The sequence below is a fragment of the Pristiophorus japonicus genome, chromosome 5 (genome assembly GCF_044704955.1).
Source record: "Pristiophorus japonicus isolate sPriJap1 chromosome 5, sPriJap1.hap1, whole genome shotgun sequence".
NCBI classification, from domain to species: Eukaryota; Metazoa; Chordata; class Chondrichthyes; family Pristiophoridae; genus Pristiophorus; species Pristiophorus japonicus.
In genome coordinates this window covers 305,319,271-305,338,132 of record NC_091981.1, presented here as the reverse complement: position 1 = coordinate 305,338,132, position 18,862 = coordinate 305,319,271, and the positions used below count along the sequence as shown (strand labels likewise).

The 18,862-nt window shown below is 47.1% G+C and overlaps 1 protein-coding gene across 2 annotated transcripts in view; it reads right to left on the bottom strand.

The window, feature by feature from the left end:
* Positions 1-18,862, bottom strand: part of LOC139264794 (zinc finger protein 180-like) — a 540,876-nt gene that overhangs the window by 487,601 nt on the left and 34,413 nt on the right. The window contains exon 3 of one of the 2 annotated variants that reach the window (XR_011593413.1): positions 6,562-7,595. The exons of the other annotated variant lie outside the window; for it this stretch is intronic. The gene's annotated coding sequence lies outside the window, so the exon portion shown is untranslated. Of the gene's footprint in view, positions 1-6,561; positions 7,596-18,862 lie in introns of those variants that run through there. 2 annotated transcript variants of the gene reach the window in all.

Below are 18,862 nucleotides of genomic sequence, written 5' to 3'. Positions count from 1 at the left end.
TATCTAAGACGGGAGAGAATCATTCAGTTTTACCCACTGGGTACTGCACATGTACAGGGGCTGACACTGAGACACACAGTCCATACTGTACCAGACGGGAGTGAATCATTAACTTTTACCTACTGGGTACTGCACATGTACAGGGGCTAACACTAAGGGACACACGGTCCATACTGTACCAGACGGGAGAGAATCATTCCTTTTTCCCCACTGGGTACTGTACATGTACAGGGGCTAACACTCAGGGACACAAGGTCCATACTGTACCAGACGGAGGTGAATGATTCACTTTTAGTCACTGGGTACTGCATATGTACAGGGGTGACACGGAGACAAACAATGTCCATACTGTACCAGACGGGAGTGAATGATTCACTTTTACCCACTGGGTACTGTACATGTACAGGGGCTGACACTGAGACACACACGGTCCATACTTACCAGACGGGAGTGAATCATTCACTTTTACCCACTGGGTACTGTACATGTACAGGGGTGACACTGAGACACACACGGTCCATACTGTACCAGACAGAAGTGAATCATTCACTTTTACCCATTGGGGACTGTATATGTACAGGGGCTGACAGTGAGACACGCATGGTCTATACTGTACCATACAGGAGTGAATGATTCACTTTTACCCACTGAGTACTGTACATGTACAGGGGCCGACACTGAGACATAAACAGTCCATACTGTACCAGATAGAAGTGAATCATTCATTTTTACCCACTGGGTACTGTATATGTACAGGGGCTGACACTGAGAATGGCCTACTCCTGTACCTATATTCTATGTTTCTATGTTTCTATGTTACTCTGGGATGCAGACTATCAGGGCCCGGGGATTTATCGGCCTTCAATCCCATCAATTTCCTGAACACTAGTTCCCCCCCAGTAAGGATAACCGTCAGTTCCTCCTTCTCACTAGACCCTCAGTCCCCTAGTACTTCCAGAAGGTTCTTTGTGTCTTCCTTCATGAAAACAGAACTAAAATATTTGTTCAACTGGTCTGCCATTTCTTTGTTCCCTATTATGAATCTGACTGCAAGAGACCTATGTTTGTCTTCACTAATCTTTTTCTCTTCACATATCTATAGAAGCTTTTGCAGTCAGTTTTTATGTTCCTGGCAAGCTTCCTCTCATACTCTATTTTCCCGCTCCTCATTAAACCCTTTGTCCTCCTCTGCTGAATTCAAAATTTCTCCAAGTCCTCAGGTTTGCTGCTTTTTCTGGCCAATTTATATGCTTCTTCCTTGGATTTAACACTATCCTTGATTTCCCTTGTTAGCCACGGTTGAGCCACCTTCCCCATTTTATTTTTATTTCAGACAGGGATGTACAATTGTTGAAGTTCATCCATGTGATCTTTAAATGTTTTCCATTGCCTATCCACCGTCAACCCTTTAAGTATCATTTGCTAGTCTATTCTAGCCAATTCACGTTTCATACCATTGAAGTTACCTTTCCTTAAGTTCAGGACCCTAGTCTCTGAATTAACTTTGTCACTCTCCATCTTAATAAAGAATTCTACCATATTATGGTCACTCTTCCCCAAGGGGCCTCGCACAACCAGATTGCAATTAGTCCTTTCTCATTACACATCACCCAGTCGAGGATGGTCAGCTCTCTAGTTGGTTCCTCGACATATTTGTCCAGAAAACCATCCCTAATACACTCCAGGAAATCCTCTTCCACCGTATTGCTACCAGTTTGGTTAGCCCAATCTATATGTAGATTAAAGTTGCCCATGATAACTGCTGTACCTTTATTGCACGCATCCCTAATTTCTTGTTTGATGCTGTCCCCAACCTCACTACTACTGTTTGGTGGTCTGTACACAACTCCCATTAGCGTTTTCTGCCCTTTGGTATTCCGCAGCTCCACCCATACAGATTCCACATCATCCAAGCTAATGTCCTTCCTTACTATTGCATTAATTTCCACTTTAACCAGCAACGCCACCCCACCTCCTTTTTCTTTCTGTCTATCCTTCCTGAATGTTGAACACGTCTGGATGTTGAGTTCCCAGCCTTGAACACCCTGGTGCCTTGTCTCCGTGTTGCCAATTTTATCATATTCATTAATTGCTGCCTGTGCAGTTAATTCGTCCACCTTATTATGAATACTCCTTGCATTGAGGCACAGAGCCTTCAGGTTTGTCTTTTTAACACACTTTGACCTTTTAGAATTTTGCTGTAATATGGCCCTTTTTGATTTTTGCCTTGTGTTTCTCTGCCCTCCACTTTTACTTTTCTTCTTTTTATCTTTTGCTTCTGCCCCATTCTATTTCCCTCTGTCTCCCTGCATAGGTTCCCATCCCCCTGCCATATTAGTTTAACCCCTCCCCAACAGCACTATCAAACACTCCCCGTACCACATTGGTTCCGGTCCTGCCCAGGTGCAGACCGTCCGGTTTGTACTGGTCCCACCTCCCCCAGAACCAGTTCCAATGTAGTCACGTATTCATCAGAGCTAACCAGTGATTCCTCCTCTGACGAGCACGTGGCACTGGTAGCAATCCTGAGATTACTACCTTTGGTGTCCTACTTTTTAATTTAACTCCGAGCTCCCTAAATTCAGCTTATAGGACCTCATAACGTTTTTTTTTACCTATATCGTTGGTATCTATATGCACCACGACAACTGGCTGTACTCCCTCCCCCTCCCAAATGTCCTGCAACCGCTCTGAGACATCCTTGACCCTTGCACCAGGGACGCAACATACCATCTGAAGTCTCAATTGCAGCCACAGAAATGTCTATCTATTCCCCTTACAATAGAATCCCCTACCACTATCGCTCTCCCACTCTTTTTCCTGCCCTCCTGTGCAGCAGAGCCACCCACGGTGCCATGGACTTGGCTGCTGCTGCCCAGCCCTGATGACTCATCCCCCACAACAATACCCAAAGCCGTGTATCTGTTTTGGAAGGGGATGACCTGCAGGGGACCTCTGCACTACCTTCCTTCCACTGCTCTTCATGTTGGTCATCCATTCTCTATCTGTCTGTGTAACCTTCACCTGCGGTATGACCAACTCACTAAATGTGCTATTCATGGCATCCTCAGCATCACGGGTGCTCCAGTGTGGATCCACCCGCAGCTCCAGTGCCACAATGCGGTCTGTCAGGAGCTGCAGCAGGATACACTTCCTGCACATGTAGTCGTCAGGGACAATGGAAGCGTCCCTGACTTCCCACATAGCACAGGAGGAGCATGACACAATGCCGAGCTCTCCTGCCATGACTTAACCTTTAAATTAACTTAATTTGGTGACAACAATGATAAAGGTTACCTACTGATAAAGGAAAAGAAAAAGAAAAACTACTCACCAATCACCAGCAAATCACTTACCCCCTTGGCTGCGACGTTACCTTTCGATTTCTTTCTGCTTCTTAGCTTACCTTCTGCCCCAGCAGCTGCACCAGCTGGCCTCCCCGATCTCCCCGGACTCCCACCTCCTCCGACTGCTGCCCGAACTCCTGGACTCGTGGGCCTTTTATAGGTCTCCTCGCTCTCCACGGACTCCCACCTCCTCCGACTGCTGCCCGAACTCCTGGACTCGTGGGCCTTTTATAGGCCTCCTCGATCTCCCCGGACTCCCACCTCCTCTGACGGCCGCCTGAACTCCTAGACTCGTGGGCCTTTTATAGCCCCCTCGATCTCCCCGGACTCCCACCTCCTCCGACTGCTGCCCGAACTCCTGGACTCGTGGGCCTTTTATAGGCCTCCCCGATCTCCCCGGACTCCCACCTCCTCCGACTGCTGCCCGAACTCCTGGACTCGTGGGCCTTTTATAGGTCTCCTCGATCTCCCCGGACTCCCACCTCCTCTGACTGCTGCCCGAACTCCTAGACTCGTGGGCCTTTTATAGGCCTCCTCGATCTCCCCGGACTCCCACCTCCTCTGACTGCTGCCCGAACTCCTGGACTCGTGGGCCTTTTATAGGCCCCCTCGATCTCCCCGGACTCCCGCTTCCTCTGACTGCTGCCCGAACTCCTGGACTCGTGGGCCTTTTATAGGCCTCCTCGATCTCCCCGGACTCCCACCTCCTCTGACTGCTGCCCGAACTCCTAGACTCGTGGGCCTTTTATAGGCCTCCTCGATCTCCCCGGACTCCCACCTCCTCTGACTGCTAACATGGATTTTGATAATCGGGGAGGGGAGGGATGCTGTGCTGTGTGGTGGGGGCAGGTTGATAGAACACCTTTGTTTTATGCGTGTTTAGTTTAATGCCTATGCTCTCAGACGCTACGGTAAACGTGATGATGATAGTTTAGAGTTCATCCTCCGAGTGAGCGCAGACGCAAGCATCATCTGCATATTGTAATTCGAGGACAGAGGATGGCGCGAACTTGGATCTGGTCTGAAGGTGATGGAGGTTGAACAGTTTCCTGTTTGTTCTGTAGATTATCCCTACTCCAGCGGGAAGCTTACTGACGGTGAGATGTAGCATTGCAGCAAGGAAGATCGAGAAGAGCGTTGGTGCAATGACACAGCCTTGCTTCTCCCCGGTCCGTACATGAACTGGGTCTGTGGTGGATCCATTGGTCAGGATGACAGTTTGCAAGTTATCATGAAGCAAGCAGAGGATGCTGACAAATTTGAGGACAGCCGAATTTGAAGAGTACGCTCCATAATCCCTCACGGTTGACAGTGTCAAAGGCCTTGGTCAGGTCAAAGAAGGTTGAACCGACCCCACAGTCATTGACACCGATCTCCTCCCATGTGATATAAACCTACCCTCGTCACTGACACCAAGTGCACTGGGAAAATATGTTAAAGGGTAGGACTGTAGAAATGCAGTGGCAAACATTTAAGGAGATATTTCATAACTTGTCATGAATGATTTATTCAAGTGAGAAATAAAGATGATAAGAGAAGGATGAACCATCCCTGACTAACTAAGGAAGTAAAGGATGGGATCAAATTGACAATAAAGGCATACAATGTTGTGAAGGACAGTGGAAGGCCAGTGGATTGGGAAATTTTTAGAAACCAGCAAAGGACGACTAAAAAAAATTATAAAGACAGAGAAGATAGCAGATGAGAGCAAACTAGCAAGAAATATAAAAACAGACAGTAGGAGTTTCTACAGGTATATAAAAAGGAAACAAGTAGCTAAAGTAAACATTGGTCCCTTAGAAGATGAGACTGGAGAATTAATAATGGGAAACATGGAAATAGCAGAGATTTGAACAAATATTTTGCATCGGTCTTCACGGTAGAGGACACTAAAAACATCTCAACAGTTGATAATCAAGGAGCTATTGCAGAGGGGGACACTTTAAAACAGTCACTATCACTAGAGATAAAGTACTAATCAAACTAATGGGACTAAAGATGGACAAGTCCCCTGGACCTGATGACATGCATCCTAGGGTCTTAAAAGAAGTGGCTGGAGAGATAGTGGATGCATTGGTTGTAATCTGCCAAAATTTCCTTAATTCTGGAGAGGTCCCAGCGGACTGGAAAACTGCAAATGTAACACTCCTATTCAAGTATGGAGAGAGACAGAGAGCAGGAAACTATCGACCAGTTAGCCTACCATCTGTCATTGAGGAAATACTGGAGTAAATCATTAACGAAGTAGTAGCAGGACATAAAGAAAATCATACTGCAGTCAAGCAGAGTCAGCATGGTTTTATGAAAGGGAAATCATGATTAGCAAATTTGCTGGAGTTGTTAGGGGATCTAACGTGCAGAGTGGATGAAGGAGAACCAGTTGATGTTGTATATTTGCATTTCCAGACAGGATTTACTAAGATGCCACACAAAAGGTTACTGCACAAGCTAAGAGCTCACAGGGTTGGGGGTAATATATCAGCATGAATAGAGGATTGGCTCACTGACATAAAACAGAGTCAGGATGAATGGGTGATTTTCAGGTTGGCAAACTGTAAATAGTGGGGTGCCACAGGGATCAGTGCTGGGGCTTCAACTATTTACAATTTTTATTAATGACTTGGATGAAGGGACCGAGTGTAACGCAGCCAAATTTGCTGATGATACAAAGGTAGGTGGGAAAGCAAGTTGTGAGAAGGACGCAAAGAATCTGTAAAGGGATATACATAGGCTCAGTGAGTGGGCAGAAATCTGGCAGATGGATGAAAATGAGATAAAATGTCAGGTTATCTCCTTTGGTGGGTAAAATAAAAAAGTAAATTATTTAAATGGGGACAATTACAAAATGCTGTAGTACAGAGGGATCTGAGGGTTCTTGTACATGAAACACAAAAAGTCAGCATGCAGGTACATCAAGTAATCAGGAAGGCAAATGGAATGCTGGCCTTTATTGCAAGGGGGATGGAGTATAAAAGTCGGGAAGTCCTGCTACAACTGTACAGGGTATTGGTGAGACCACACCTGGAGTACTGCACAGAGTTTTGGTCTGGACTTATCTCCATTCCCGTGCCGAGGGGATTGCTACACCAGACGGGAGGGGCAACATTTGGGAACACTGATTCCCCACCAATTCCCATTCCCCTTCTTTCTGCTGGATAATGGAGGGGCCACTGTGTGCAATGTGCAAGTCAGTAAGAATTGTCAGCAAGCTTTCCAATTGGTGATTTTATTCAGTGGAAACTTTCACACACTATTGTAGATTTTGTAGCAAAGATCAATTTAGGATTAAAGTAAAAGTTCTTAATTTTATTGCAAACTGAATTTCTGTTGAGAGTCACTGAATTAAGGGGAAAGATAACACACAGCATTTCTTAAATGGACACTACAGTCCTGAGAACACAATCAGCAATATATTCAGAATATTAAAGTCCAGCCCAGTTATAGGGTTATTAACATCAGTAGAAACAAACCCCAACTGTCAGCATGAACATGGTTCAGAGGGGATGTGATTAACAGCAGCAATAACAGCAGATTCAAACCTCTGCAGTCACTTGTGAACTCGGTGGTGTTTCAGCAGGTCGGATGAACAAGTGAATCCCTTCCCACACACCGAGCAGGTGAACGGCCTCTCCCCAGTGTAAACTCGCTGGTGTATCAGCAGGTTGGATGACCGAGTGAATCCTTTCCCACACTCATAGCAGGTGAATGGCTTTTCCCCAGTGTGAACTCGCTGGTGAGTTGCAAGTTGGGATGACCCAGTGAATCCCTTCCCACACATGGGGCAAGTGAATGGCCTCTCCCCAGTGTGACTGCGTCGATGAATTTCCAGCTCAGACGGTGACCTGAATACCTTCTCACAGTCCCCACATTCCCACGGTTTCTCCATAGTGCGGGTAACCTTGTGACTCTCCATGGTTCGACGATCAGTTGGATCCTCGCCCATGCACACAACATGTTTACAGTTTCTCCCCGCTGTGAATGGTGCGATGTTTTTTCAGGCTGTGTAACTGGTTAAAGCTCTTTCCACAGGCAGTGCACAGGAACACTCACTCAGGTGTGTATGTCTCGGTGCTTTTCCAGTCACACTGATATTTGAAATCTTTTCCCACAGACAGAACAGACAAACATTTCTCCTTCCACATTCAAAGGCCGATGATATTCAGGTCCTGATGAATCGATTGACTCCGTCAGATCTTCACGTGATGTTAAGTTTGTGTTTCCTGTCTGAAAATCTCCCCTTCTAATACGCTGTAAAAGGAGATAACAAGACTCATCACTGTCAGTACAAGACAGAAATTCAGAATGGACACATCTAGTTTCCATGGAACATTCTTTCCTCTCTTGTTCTTCCAAAGCTGTAAATCCCTGTCCCACATATTGTCCCTTCTACTGTGCTGAAATCCAAACCCATCGCACAGTTCTCGACAGTTTCTCCTCCACTTCCAGTTTTCACCACCAATTCTGGCTGGGTTCCGTTCTACACTCACTGGTTCCCCTCCCTATCCTCCCCTGTAGGTGCTGACTCTGGCTGGGTTCAGTTCTACACTCACTGGTTCCCCTCCCCTGAAGGTGCTGACTCTGGCTGGGCTCAGCTCAACACTCACTGGTTCCTCTCCCCCTCTTCCTCTGAAAGTGTAGACTGACTGGGTTCAGTTCTACACTCACTGATTCCCCTCCCTCCCGTCACCAAAAGGTACTGACTCTGGCTGGTTTATCTTCAACACACTGCCATCGCTCATTTTGTTCCTGCACCAAGGTGGGCGCACATGCACCGTGTTACTCAATGAAGATGGCGGAACGCTGAACCTGACTGCCTATATACCAAGATGGCTACTGTTAGCCTGCGCCTGTGACAAAGCCCCGAAGCTGCAACCGCCGATATTCCGGTTATTATTCCGGGCTTGCGGCGGGCACCGGTTGTTTATAAAGCCTCCCCGGCTCCCCGCTGGTACATTATTCCGCTGAAAATGACACTTCTGTGGAGCCTGTGCGAACCCAATGTTGCCTCCGTCATTATACGCACCGCACATGCCACAAACACAGCCAGGGCCTGCGCTTGCGCACTGAGCTCCTGTAGTCTGGATGCGGCACATTCTCCTCCGCCGGGCACGCTGGGTACATAAGACCATGAGTAATAGGAACAGGAGTGGGCCACCCGGCCCCCCCGAGCTTGCTCCACATTCAATAAGATCATGACTCATAGGCTCAGCTCCACTTCCCTGCCCGCTCCCCATAACCTTTTACTCTGTTACCACACCTGCAGTGCTGTGCACAGTTTTGCCCTCTTTATCTAAGGAAGGATATACTTGCCTTGCTTAGATACAGAGTAAAGCTTCCTCAACACTGTCCCACCAGACATTCCAAAGGCAGTTACAACACAGGTTAGATACGAAGTATATCTCCCTCTGCCCTGTCCCAAGCATTCCAGAGTAGATATTGCATTGGTTAGATGCAGAATAAAGCACCCTTTACACTGTTCCATCAAACACTCCCAGGGCAACTACAGCACAGGATAAGATACAGAGAAAGCTTACTCTACACTGTTCTGAACAATCACAGGGCAGGTATAGCACGGTTTATATACAGAGTAAAGCTCTCTCTACACTGTCCTAAAGAATCCCAGGGCAGGTACAGCAAGGGTTACAATTTAAAGCTCGCTTTACGCTGACCCATCAAACACTCCCAGGGCAGGTACAGCACAGATTAAATAAACAGTAAGGATCCCTCAACATTGTCCCATCAAACACTGCCAGGGCCGGTACAACACATGTTAGACATGGAGTACATCTCCCCCAAACACTCCAGGGCAGGAACAGCACGGGATAAATACAGAATAATTTCTCCCTCTACCCTGTCGCAACAAACAATCCCAGGGCAGGTACAGCACGGGGTTAGATACAGAGTAAAGCTTCCTCGACACTGACCCATCAAACACTCCCAGGGCAAGTGCAGCATAATTTAGACGCAGCGTAAACCTCTCTCAAATTAGCCAATCCAAAAATGCCCAGGACAGGCACAACACAGGTTAGATACAGAATAAAGCTCCCTGTACACTGTCCCATCAAACTTTCCCAGGGCAGGTACAACATGGGTTAAATACAGAGTAAAGCTCCCTCTATACTGTACCACCAGACGTTTCCAGGGCAGGTACAGCACAGGTTAGACACAGAGTACATCTCCCTCTACACTGAAACTATCATTAAGGAAGAAATAGCGGGACATCTAGATCGGAATAGTGCAATCAAGCAGACGCAGCATGGATTCATGAAGGGGAAATCATGTTTAACTAATTTACTGGAATTCTTTGAGGATATAATGAGCATGGTGGATAGAGGTGTACCGATGGATGTGGTGTATTTAGATTTCCAAAAGGCATTCGATAAGGTGCCACACAAAAGGTTACTGCAGAAGATCCAGGTACGCGGAGTCAGAGGAAATGTATTAGCATGGATAGAGAATTGGCTGGCGAACAGAAAGCAGAGAGTCGGGATAAATGGATCCTTTTTGGGTTGGAAATCGGTGGTTAGTGGTGTGCCACGGGGATCAGTGCTAGGACCACTATACATAGATGACCTGGAAGAGGGGACAGTGTGTAATGTAACAAAATTTGCAGATGACACAAAGATTAGTGGGAAAGCGGGTTGTGTAGAGGACACAGAGAGGCTGCAAAGAGATTTGGATAGGTTAAGCCAATGGGCTAAGGTTTGGCAGATGGAATACAATGTCGGAAAATGTGAGGTCATCCACTTTGGGAAAAAAAACAGTAAAAGGGAGTATTATTTGAATGGGGAGAAATTACAACATGCTGAGGTGCAGAGGGACCTGGGAGTCCTTGTGCATGTGTGAATGTTTAAAAATGTATAAAGTCGAGAAGTTGAGAACGTGGGAATTATATATGGACAGTATAAGCTAACAAAGATTGACGTGAACTGCGGGCCGACGCGATTGCGCAGCAACGTGAACCGCAGGCCGACGCGATTGCGAGGTGACGTGAACCGCAGGCCGACGCGATCGCGCAGCGACGTGAACCGCGGGCCGACGCGATTGTGAGGTGACGTGAACCGCGGGCCGACGCGATCGCGCAGCGACGTGAACCGCGGGCCGACGCGATTGCGAGGTGACGTGAACCGTGGGCCGACGCGGAGGTTAGAGTTAGTTTAAATCGCGCGGCGACGCGGAAGTTAGAATTAGTTTAAATCGCGCGGTGACGCGAACCGCGGGGCGACGCGGGAATTAGAGTTAGTTTAAATACGAGGGACGGCGTGAAAATGGGTAATCAGTTGGATAAAACAACGGATGCGGGTAGTCCGCTACAAAAGTTATGTGAGGAATTCCCTGAAAGAGCTGAAGAATTTAGAAAATTATCAGGAGCCCTGAACAAATTATTAGGCGATGACCAATGGCCTCTAGGTGGCACTAGAAGCGTGGAGGTAGCAAAAAAAGCACAGGGATTAATTTGGAGAAGGGGACGAGGGAAAGGGGACAAAAACTTAAACATGGCGACACTATTGTCAAAAATTAAAAGATGCATCACTTCTGTAAAGTTGGCAAATAAATGCTATTAAATTAGGACTCCCATTGACAGAGGGAGGACATGTTAAAACTGTAGACGTCTTAAAAAAAGAATGCGCGCACGAGAAACGTACTAAGAGATCCGCTGGGACCTCTGAGAAAGGTATTGACCGACTACGTAGTCAAATGGCTGGCTTTGTGTTAACCGAGGCTGATGATGAAATTGATGAATGGTCACTGACTCAGCGCCCAACGGCGCCTCCCGCACCCCCTGGCCTCTTGCTCCAGTCCCCTTCCCATCACCCTCCACCTTACACTCCGGCGAGAGGAGTTAAAGATAAATGTAACCCCATACCAACGAAGCAACAAGCCCAAACTGACTCTTCATCCTCTATTAGCGATTCGGATCCCCAGTTCACAAGCAATATAGCCGAGAGGACCAGATCTCACACTCGAAAGGGCAGAACTATATCTCGATATCACAGATAGTCCCGTAAATCTTCTAGTCAATCTACCAGTCCCAGTTGTGAAAGGCATAGCAAACACTCCCGCCGATCGAGACGCGGAATTGTCGAGCAGTCAGACAGCTCCGAACCTTCCTCCGACCTAGAAATGCCTTCCAAGATCCCAAAGTCCCGACACCAATTCCCAGTCCGACCAATGCCAAACTCTGATGCACAACAAGCTGCAAACCACCCCACCATAGATGTCTATGTGCCCTGGAAACCGAACAAAATTATGGCCCTTATGGCCAGCATACCAGATCGAAAAAAGGAACCTATCAAATTTATAGATCATCTTCGAACTACTATTTCAGTTTATAATGCAGAATCAAGGGACCTGTGGGCCTTGGTAAAGCAAACCCTGAGCCCAACTGAACATACCCGATTTCTAACTCACCTAGGACGTGCTACTCATGATGCATTGGTGGTTGCTCACCCGAACGATGTCCAGGATCGCCTAAACGCTATCTTTAATGCCCTCGGCACGACCCTTCAGAAGCCCATCAGTGTGGCCACAGTATTAGAAACTAAACCCAAGCGAGAAAAAACTGCTGATGAATTTATGGAAAGTTTTATTGAAATATACGGGAGTCAATCAGGAGATAATGCCTTCAGGGAGGGAGAGGATTCTCCTCAATTCTGCGCTATCCTACTTCAGTGCCTGCCCTATTCGATTGCTCACGCTATCCGGACAAATAATATGAATTGGACAGATAACAGTAAAGCCCAGATGGAAAGGGCGGTGAGATATTATTGGCAGGAAAAGAAAGGAGAGGGGGGAGGTGCGCCCCCACCCCGGGTCAAGTCTGAATACGTGACTAGAAAGGAAGAGCCGTCTCGGGTGGAAGGACCAAAACCCGACCCAAGGGGATACCAGATGGAACCGCAGTGTTGCGTGCCGGATTGGGTGGATAAACAGGGATACGGTGATACTAAACACCCAAACGGCCCGGGCCCTGCTAATTACAGACCGCCCTACTGTCCCTGGCATGGTGTGGGAAGAGGTCGGGACTGGATAAGAGGAAATGAATGTTTTATTTGTGGGCAAGAAGGACATTGGAATAAAAATTGCCCCTACCGTCAGCATGAAAAAGGAAGAGGAAGAGGAGGGGGGCAAGGGGGGAGAGAACGGGGATCTTACACTAACTTCTCCCAGAACAACCCCTTTGTCCCCCGATTATTCGTATTGACTACATAGCTCGATTGTGCAGGACCCTCCCCGGATGACGAACCAATGATATTGTTAAAAATTCTGAATAAGTGGCAACCCTTCTTGATAGATACGGGAGCCTTCATGTCTTCTGTACAATCAAAGCTTAAACTCCCTGCCTCCACTGAAACACAGGAACTTTCAGGATTTCTGGGATGAGTCTCTACATTCCCGGTGTCAGAACCGGTTAAAGTGGGTTACCAGGAAGAATCGGTAGATCATCGATTTGTCATCACTACCAATCTGGACTGTAACTTGATGGCTAGAGACCTCCTCTGCAAATTCCAGTTGCATTTGGAGTGTGGAGATGATGGGATTATTGTAAAACAGGAAACCCTTAAGCGGCAGTATACCACTAGAACCCCTCAGTGGTGGTCTCTGGACCTGCCGCAGGCACCCTATCACGTGACCCTAGCATACGATCCCAGTGGGAAGAATCAGGACCTGCAGAACTTTTATCAGGATCACGAAGGGGAAGTGAAGGGAATTCTATTAAGGGCTAGAGTGACTGGACCGGAAGGAGAGGCAGATTTTGTGGAAATGGATAAAAATCTGTGGAGACAGCCCCGAACGGTGGCACCACATATTGCTCGTGAAGTATTAGCTCCTCACCACGCTAAAGATTTGGGAGTTATGGTGCGCCAGGCCATAGACGAGGCTGACCCTACCAGCCGGGATGTGCAAATTGTAAAACATGGCCGAACAGTCCAATTTCACGGGGACCCCGAGAAGGTCTTAACGACTCTGCAGCATCATACTGGCTCTGACATACCTGACTATGTGGATCCTCATGTATGGGCAGAGGACCCCTCCCAAGTGGGTTATACTCCCATTGATCCGATTGAGATCCCAGTGCAGGGCAATGTGGACTGGCCCTCTATCCGACAGTACCCACTGAAATCACAGGCAATACCGAGTATCCACCGACTGATTAAGGGGCTAATGGAACAGGGGATTTTGGTCCGATGCCAGTCCTCGCAGTCCCGAAGCCAGGCAAGCCCAACGAATACCGTTTAGTCCAAGACCTTCGAGCTGTCAATGCTATTATCCAGCCCCTGCACGCTCTGGTTCCCAACCCAGCACAGATACTGTCTTTAATCCCAGCAAACGCCAAGATCTTCGCAATAATAGACCTCCAATCTGCCTTCTTCGCCTTGCCGCTAGCCCAGGCGAGTCAGTACCTGTTCGCCTTCACTTACCAGGGACAGCAATATACCTGGACTAGACTTCCCCAAGGGTTCATCCACTCCCCGACCTTATTCTCAAGGTGCCTGCAGAGACAGTTACAGTCCCTCACGCTGACTAAGGGATCTACTTTAATTCAGTATGTGGACGATTTACTGGTATCCAGCACAGAGGAACCAAGTAATAGAGAGGATGCTAATCAGTTATTGAATTACTTGTCCTCCCTGGGATACATAGTTTCCCCGTCAAAGGTCAAAATTGGCCAGTCTCAAGTCAAATTTCTTGGGATCATTTTATCAGGCACCCACCGAGCTTTGGAGACGAGCCGAGTCGAACCGATTTGCCAGTTTCCAGTCCCTAGCACGGCTAGACAAATGCGACAGTGGTTGGGGATGATAAATTACTGTAGATCCTGGATCCCTAATGTTGCCCTGATGACTAAGCACCTCACACCGTATACAAATAAGGAAGGCAGCTTTGAAATAGAAACCACAGACGTCCAAGCCTTTAAGGAACTAAAGACAGCCCTGCTGCAAGCTCCGGCTTTGGGCCGGCCCCTCTATGACCGACCCTTTCAACTGTATTGTACGATCCTGAAAGATTGTGCTACCGCTGTCTTAACTCAGAAACACAGGGATAAACATAGGCCTGTTGCTTACTACTCCTCTAAAATAGACCCCGTTGCCTTGGGACATCCCGTATGTACTCAAATATTAACTGCTATCTACAATAGCCTTCAATCTGCCGCCAACCTGACCCTCCAGCAGGATATTGTTGTATATACCTCTCACTCCATAGCTGCCCTCTTGGGTCATCTGCAGACTCAACATCTTACAATGGCCAGGCAAAGTAGATATGAGATCTACTTACTAAATAATCCAAGACTGACCTTTCGGCACTGTACTGCCATTAAGCCGGCCTGTTTTCTTACCGAGCCACCCCAAGATGAGGAAGAACCGAGTCATGACTGTTTATCTTTAATTCAAGAAGCTAACTCGGTCAGGGAGGATTTAGTTGATGTTCCAATAGAGGACCCTGACTGTACTATGTATGTTGACGGAAGCTCTTCCATTGACCCAGAAGGCAGACGAAATTCGAGATACGCCATAGTAGACCAGGAGAATCAGGTCGCGGAATCTGCCGCCTTTGAGACCGCCTATTCCGCCCAACAAGCTGAACTATTCGCCCTCACCCGAGCCTGTATCTTGGCTAAAGACCTCAAGGTCAACATCTATACCGACTCTGGGTATGCCTTTGGAGTAGCCCATGATTTCGGACAACTATGGAAAAATAGGGGATTCCTAACTTCAAATGGGAATGAGATATCCCATAAGCAGCTCGTATCTGACTTGTTGCAGGCCCTCATGCTCCCCAAGCGCATTGCCATTGTCAAATGTACCGCCCACACTACCGGAAACTCTCCGGTTGATATAGGAAACCGCTGTGCTGACCAAGAGGCCAAACAGGCCTCGCGTGGACAACAAATGGTAGTGCCCAGAATGATGAGTCAAACTTAAAATCCTGCATAGGATAAGTTAGCCTCGGAAAAACCAATGCCAACCATCCAAGATGTTATAAAAGCACAGGAGGACGCTCCTAAAAAAGATAAACTGTTGTGGAAAGATTATGGATGTAACTATGACAATGTCTCTAAACTCTGGACCACTCCCGTGGAACAGACTTGCATGTCTGACGAGTTGGCTCTATGGGTTATTGAATGTATGCATTTTGCTACTCATTGTGGAGCAAGGGCAACAAGTGACACGCTTTTGGCTACTTGGTGGCACCCTATACTACAGGCATTGGCCCAGAACACCAGTAGTCGTTGCCTTGTTTGCCAACAGCATAATCCAGGGAAGGGAGTCCCCTGTGATTGGGGTAAGACGCCCCGACCAGAAGGTCCCTTTGAGACCTTGCAGTTGGATTACATTGAGTTGCAAAGGGTTCAGTGTTACAAATATGTGTTAGTAATAGTGGATGTGTTTAGCAGATGGATCGAAGCTTACCCTACCCTGGACAATAAGGCTCAAACTGTTGTTAAGGTGTTAATGAGGGAAATTGTTCCTAGATATGGTATCTCAGCTCGACTGATGACCACCTATGTTCTTTCTCTGACTCAGGCTCTGCGACTAGCTCACAACCAGGTTCGAGAGGCTCACCTCGACCTCCCAGTTTTACCCGAATTGTCCCTCGTGGCACCAGGGAAGTATGGATTCGGAAGGGATCAGAGCCACGATGGGAGGGGCCTTTTCAGGTGTTACTCACTACCCCCACTGCAGCCAAGGTTGAGGGGGAAAGTGCCTGGGTTCACCTGCACCACTGCAAGCTCATCACCCTCTAACGAACCTATTTTACTGGTTATTCTAATTCCTGTTTCTGTTCCAGATTTCCTCTTCTCCATAGCTGAACAAGGCCGTTGGCATCCTAATTGGAACATGGACCAGTTTGAACTTTTACCCATAGTGATAGACAGCCAGCTACACCGACGGTGACCGAAAAAGAGAGACGGGAAAACTGAACTCTTTTAATCAGCAAAATAATTGGACTATTTATCTGAATCCTGAGACATAAGATAAAACTGTCTGTATGCCACAGTCTGTATAATTGTGTTGATATATGACAGTTTCGGCGCATGGGAGGGGAGACAGAGACGAGAGCTCCATGTAAACACCTTTTTGTACATGTCTTATGTTTATGAGCAAAATGGGAACTTTTCTAGATGTTGGGTGTGTTCACATTCCCTATACATTCCCTATACATATCCCAATACATTCCAAAGGAGGAATTCCTTTGCGCCCCGTTCCACTAACCCTAACTGAGACTGTCAGATGGATTCAGAGCCAGACTATCACGAGAGGAGGGGGGCCAATACAAATACGAGAGAGGAAAGGCGGGTCAAAAGAGGGATCACAGAGATCAGGAGGAGTATCATACCGTTACCACATGAACGACCACGGGGAGGTCACCAAGTGGGAGAGTGCTGGAGACCTCATTAGTCAGACGTCCCTACGGCTGTGGAAAGGAATCCCCATTCTTAGCCCTGACCAATACCTCGGGGATTGGGAGGCCAACCGGGGACATGTGTCCAACCCGAAATGACACCAGTAAGAAGGGACATAGCATACGGTACAGCAATTGCCCACACAGTCTCAACCTCACCACAGGTGCACGAGTCACCATCCTCTCTCACCATCCGAATAACACAAGTGCAGGGTTGTGGGCCCAGTCCTGGGACCCGGAAGCAATATATCAGAAAGCAGCTTTTAACGGCACGTATTTCGTGTGCGGTCATAAGGCATATCCTTGGTTGCCTAGGCGATGGACAGGGTCCTGCTATCTGGGATATGTGGTGCCATTTGTGCGGCAAGTACGTACCCTGGTGGAAGCACATGCCTCCAGCCGATACAAGCGAGCCATCACCCCCGCCGACAAGTTCTTTGGGGTCATGATGTTCCCAATCGGGATAGGACGTCTCATGGATGAAGTACAGAACCTAGAGACGATATTGGAACAGATAGCTAACTATACTGCTGAAGCTCTGGAGGGCATCACAGCTGAAATGGTAGCAATAAGGACCGTAGCATTACAAAACCGAATGGCCCTCGATTACCTGTCAGCTGAGAAAGGGGGAACGTGTGCCCTGATAGGATCTGAATGTTGCACTTACATTCCTGATAGTTCAGAAAACATAACCAATCTCGCTGATCACATAAGAAGGGAGGTGAAGAAGTTATCCACACCAGCAGAAGGATCTAGCTGGGTTGATGGGCTATCAGATGGATCTTGGAGATCCTATCTAATGCATGGGGCAATTATTCTCATCGTAGTAATAATTACCTGTTGTTTGATTGTTGGTTGCCTTAACCTTTGTTGTAAAGTAATGATGGCAAGGTTAACAAACCCTCTTGTGGTCAAGGGCTCCCGAGTTATGATCCAACGAACTAAAGAACTACTCGACACTAACAACAATATGATTCAGGAAATCGAGTGTGAACGGATGAATGCGATACTCCGAGAAAGATCCTAAGTGTTATCATGGAATGATAAAAGGGGGGAATGTGAATGTTTAAAAATGTATAAAGTCGAGAAGTTGAGAACGTGGGAATTATATATGGACAGTATAAGCTAACAAAGAATTCATGGAGGAATAGCCATGACATCTCAGACTCGAGACTGCAAAATGTTACAACACTAACACATATTGAAACAAAACCCACAGCTTGCAGAAAAACCTCAAGGTCTTATTAAATCATGTTATTAACCTGAAACATTAACAGAAGGTCTTTGTTTAAAATCAGACCATACTTAGGTCAGCTTATGAGTGGACAAAGGGAAAGAGGGATCAAAAGGGATAGGCTGAACTAGGATGTCACTCTAGCCCTATCTTGTTATCTTTTGCCGAAAATGTATAACCGTCGTCCCTTTACAATGTAACGTCACCTTGTCCGTAGGAAGTGTGTACGCTCTGTCAAGAGAGTATTCCTTCTGTCTGATAAGGTCCCCGATCGGGATTTGCTTTTGAAATAAAAGCTTGCTTTGTTTAAAGCACAATCGGTATTCGACTCAGTGATTTCACTGAACCAGACTGAAGGAAAAGAATCCAGGAATCAACACATGAAACTCTTTTGAGTTCCAGGAATCAACACATGAATCCCAAAAAGTTAGTTTGCAGGTGCAGCAGGTAATCAGGAAGGCGAATGGAATGTTGGCCTTCATTGCGAGAGGGATGGAGTACAAAAGCAGGGAGATCCTGCTGCAACTGTACAGGGTATTGGTAAGGCCGCACCTGGAGTACTGCGTGCAGTTTTGGTCACCTTACTTAAGAAAGGATATACTAGCTTTGGAGGGGGTACAGAGACGATTTACTAGGCTGATTCCGGAGATGAGGGGGTTACCTTATGATGATAGATTGAGTAGACTGGGTCTTTACTCGATGGAGTTCAGAAGGATGAGGGGTGATCTTATAGAAACATTTAAAATCATGAAAGGGATAGACAAGATAGAGGCAGAGAGGTTGTTTCCACTGGTAGGGGAGGCTAGAACTAGTGGGCACAGCCTCAAAATATGGGGGAGCCAATTTAAAACTGAGTTGAGAAGGAATTTCT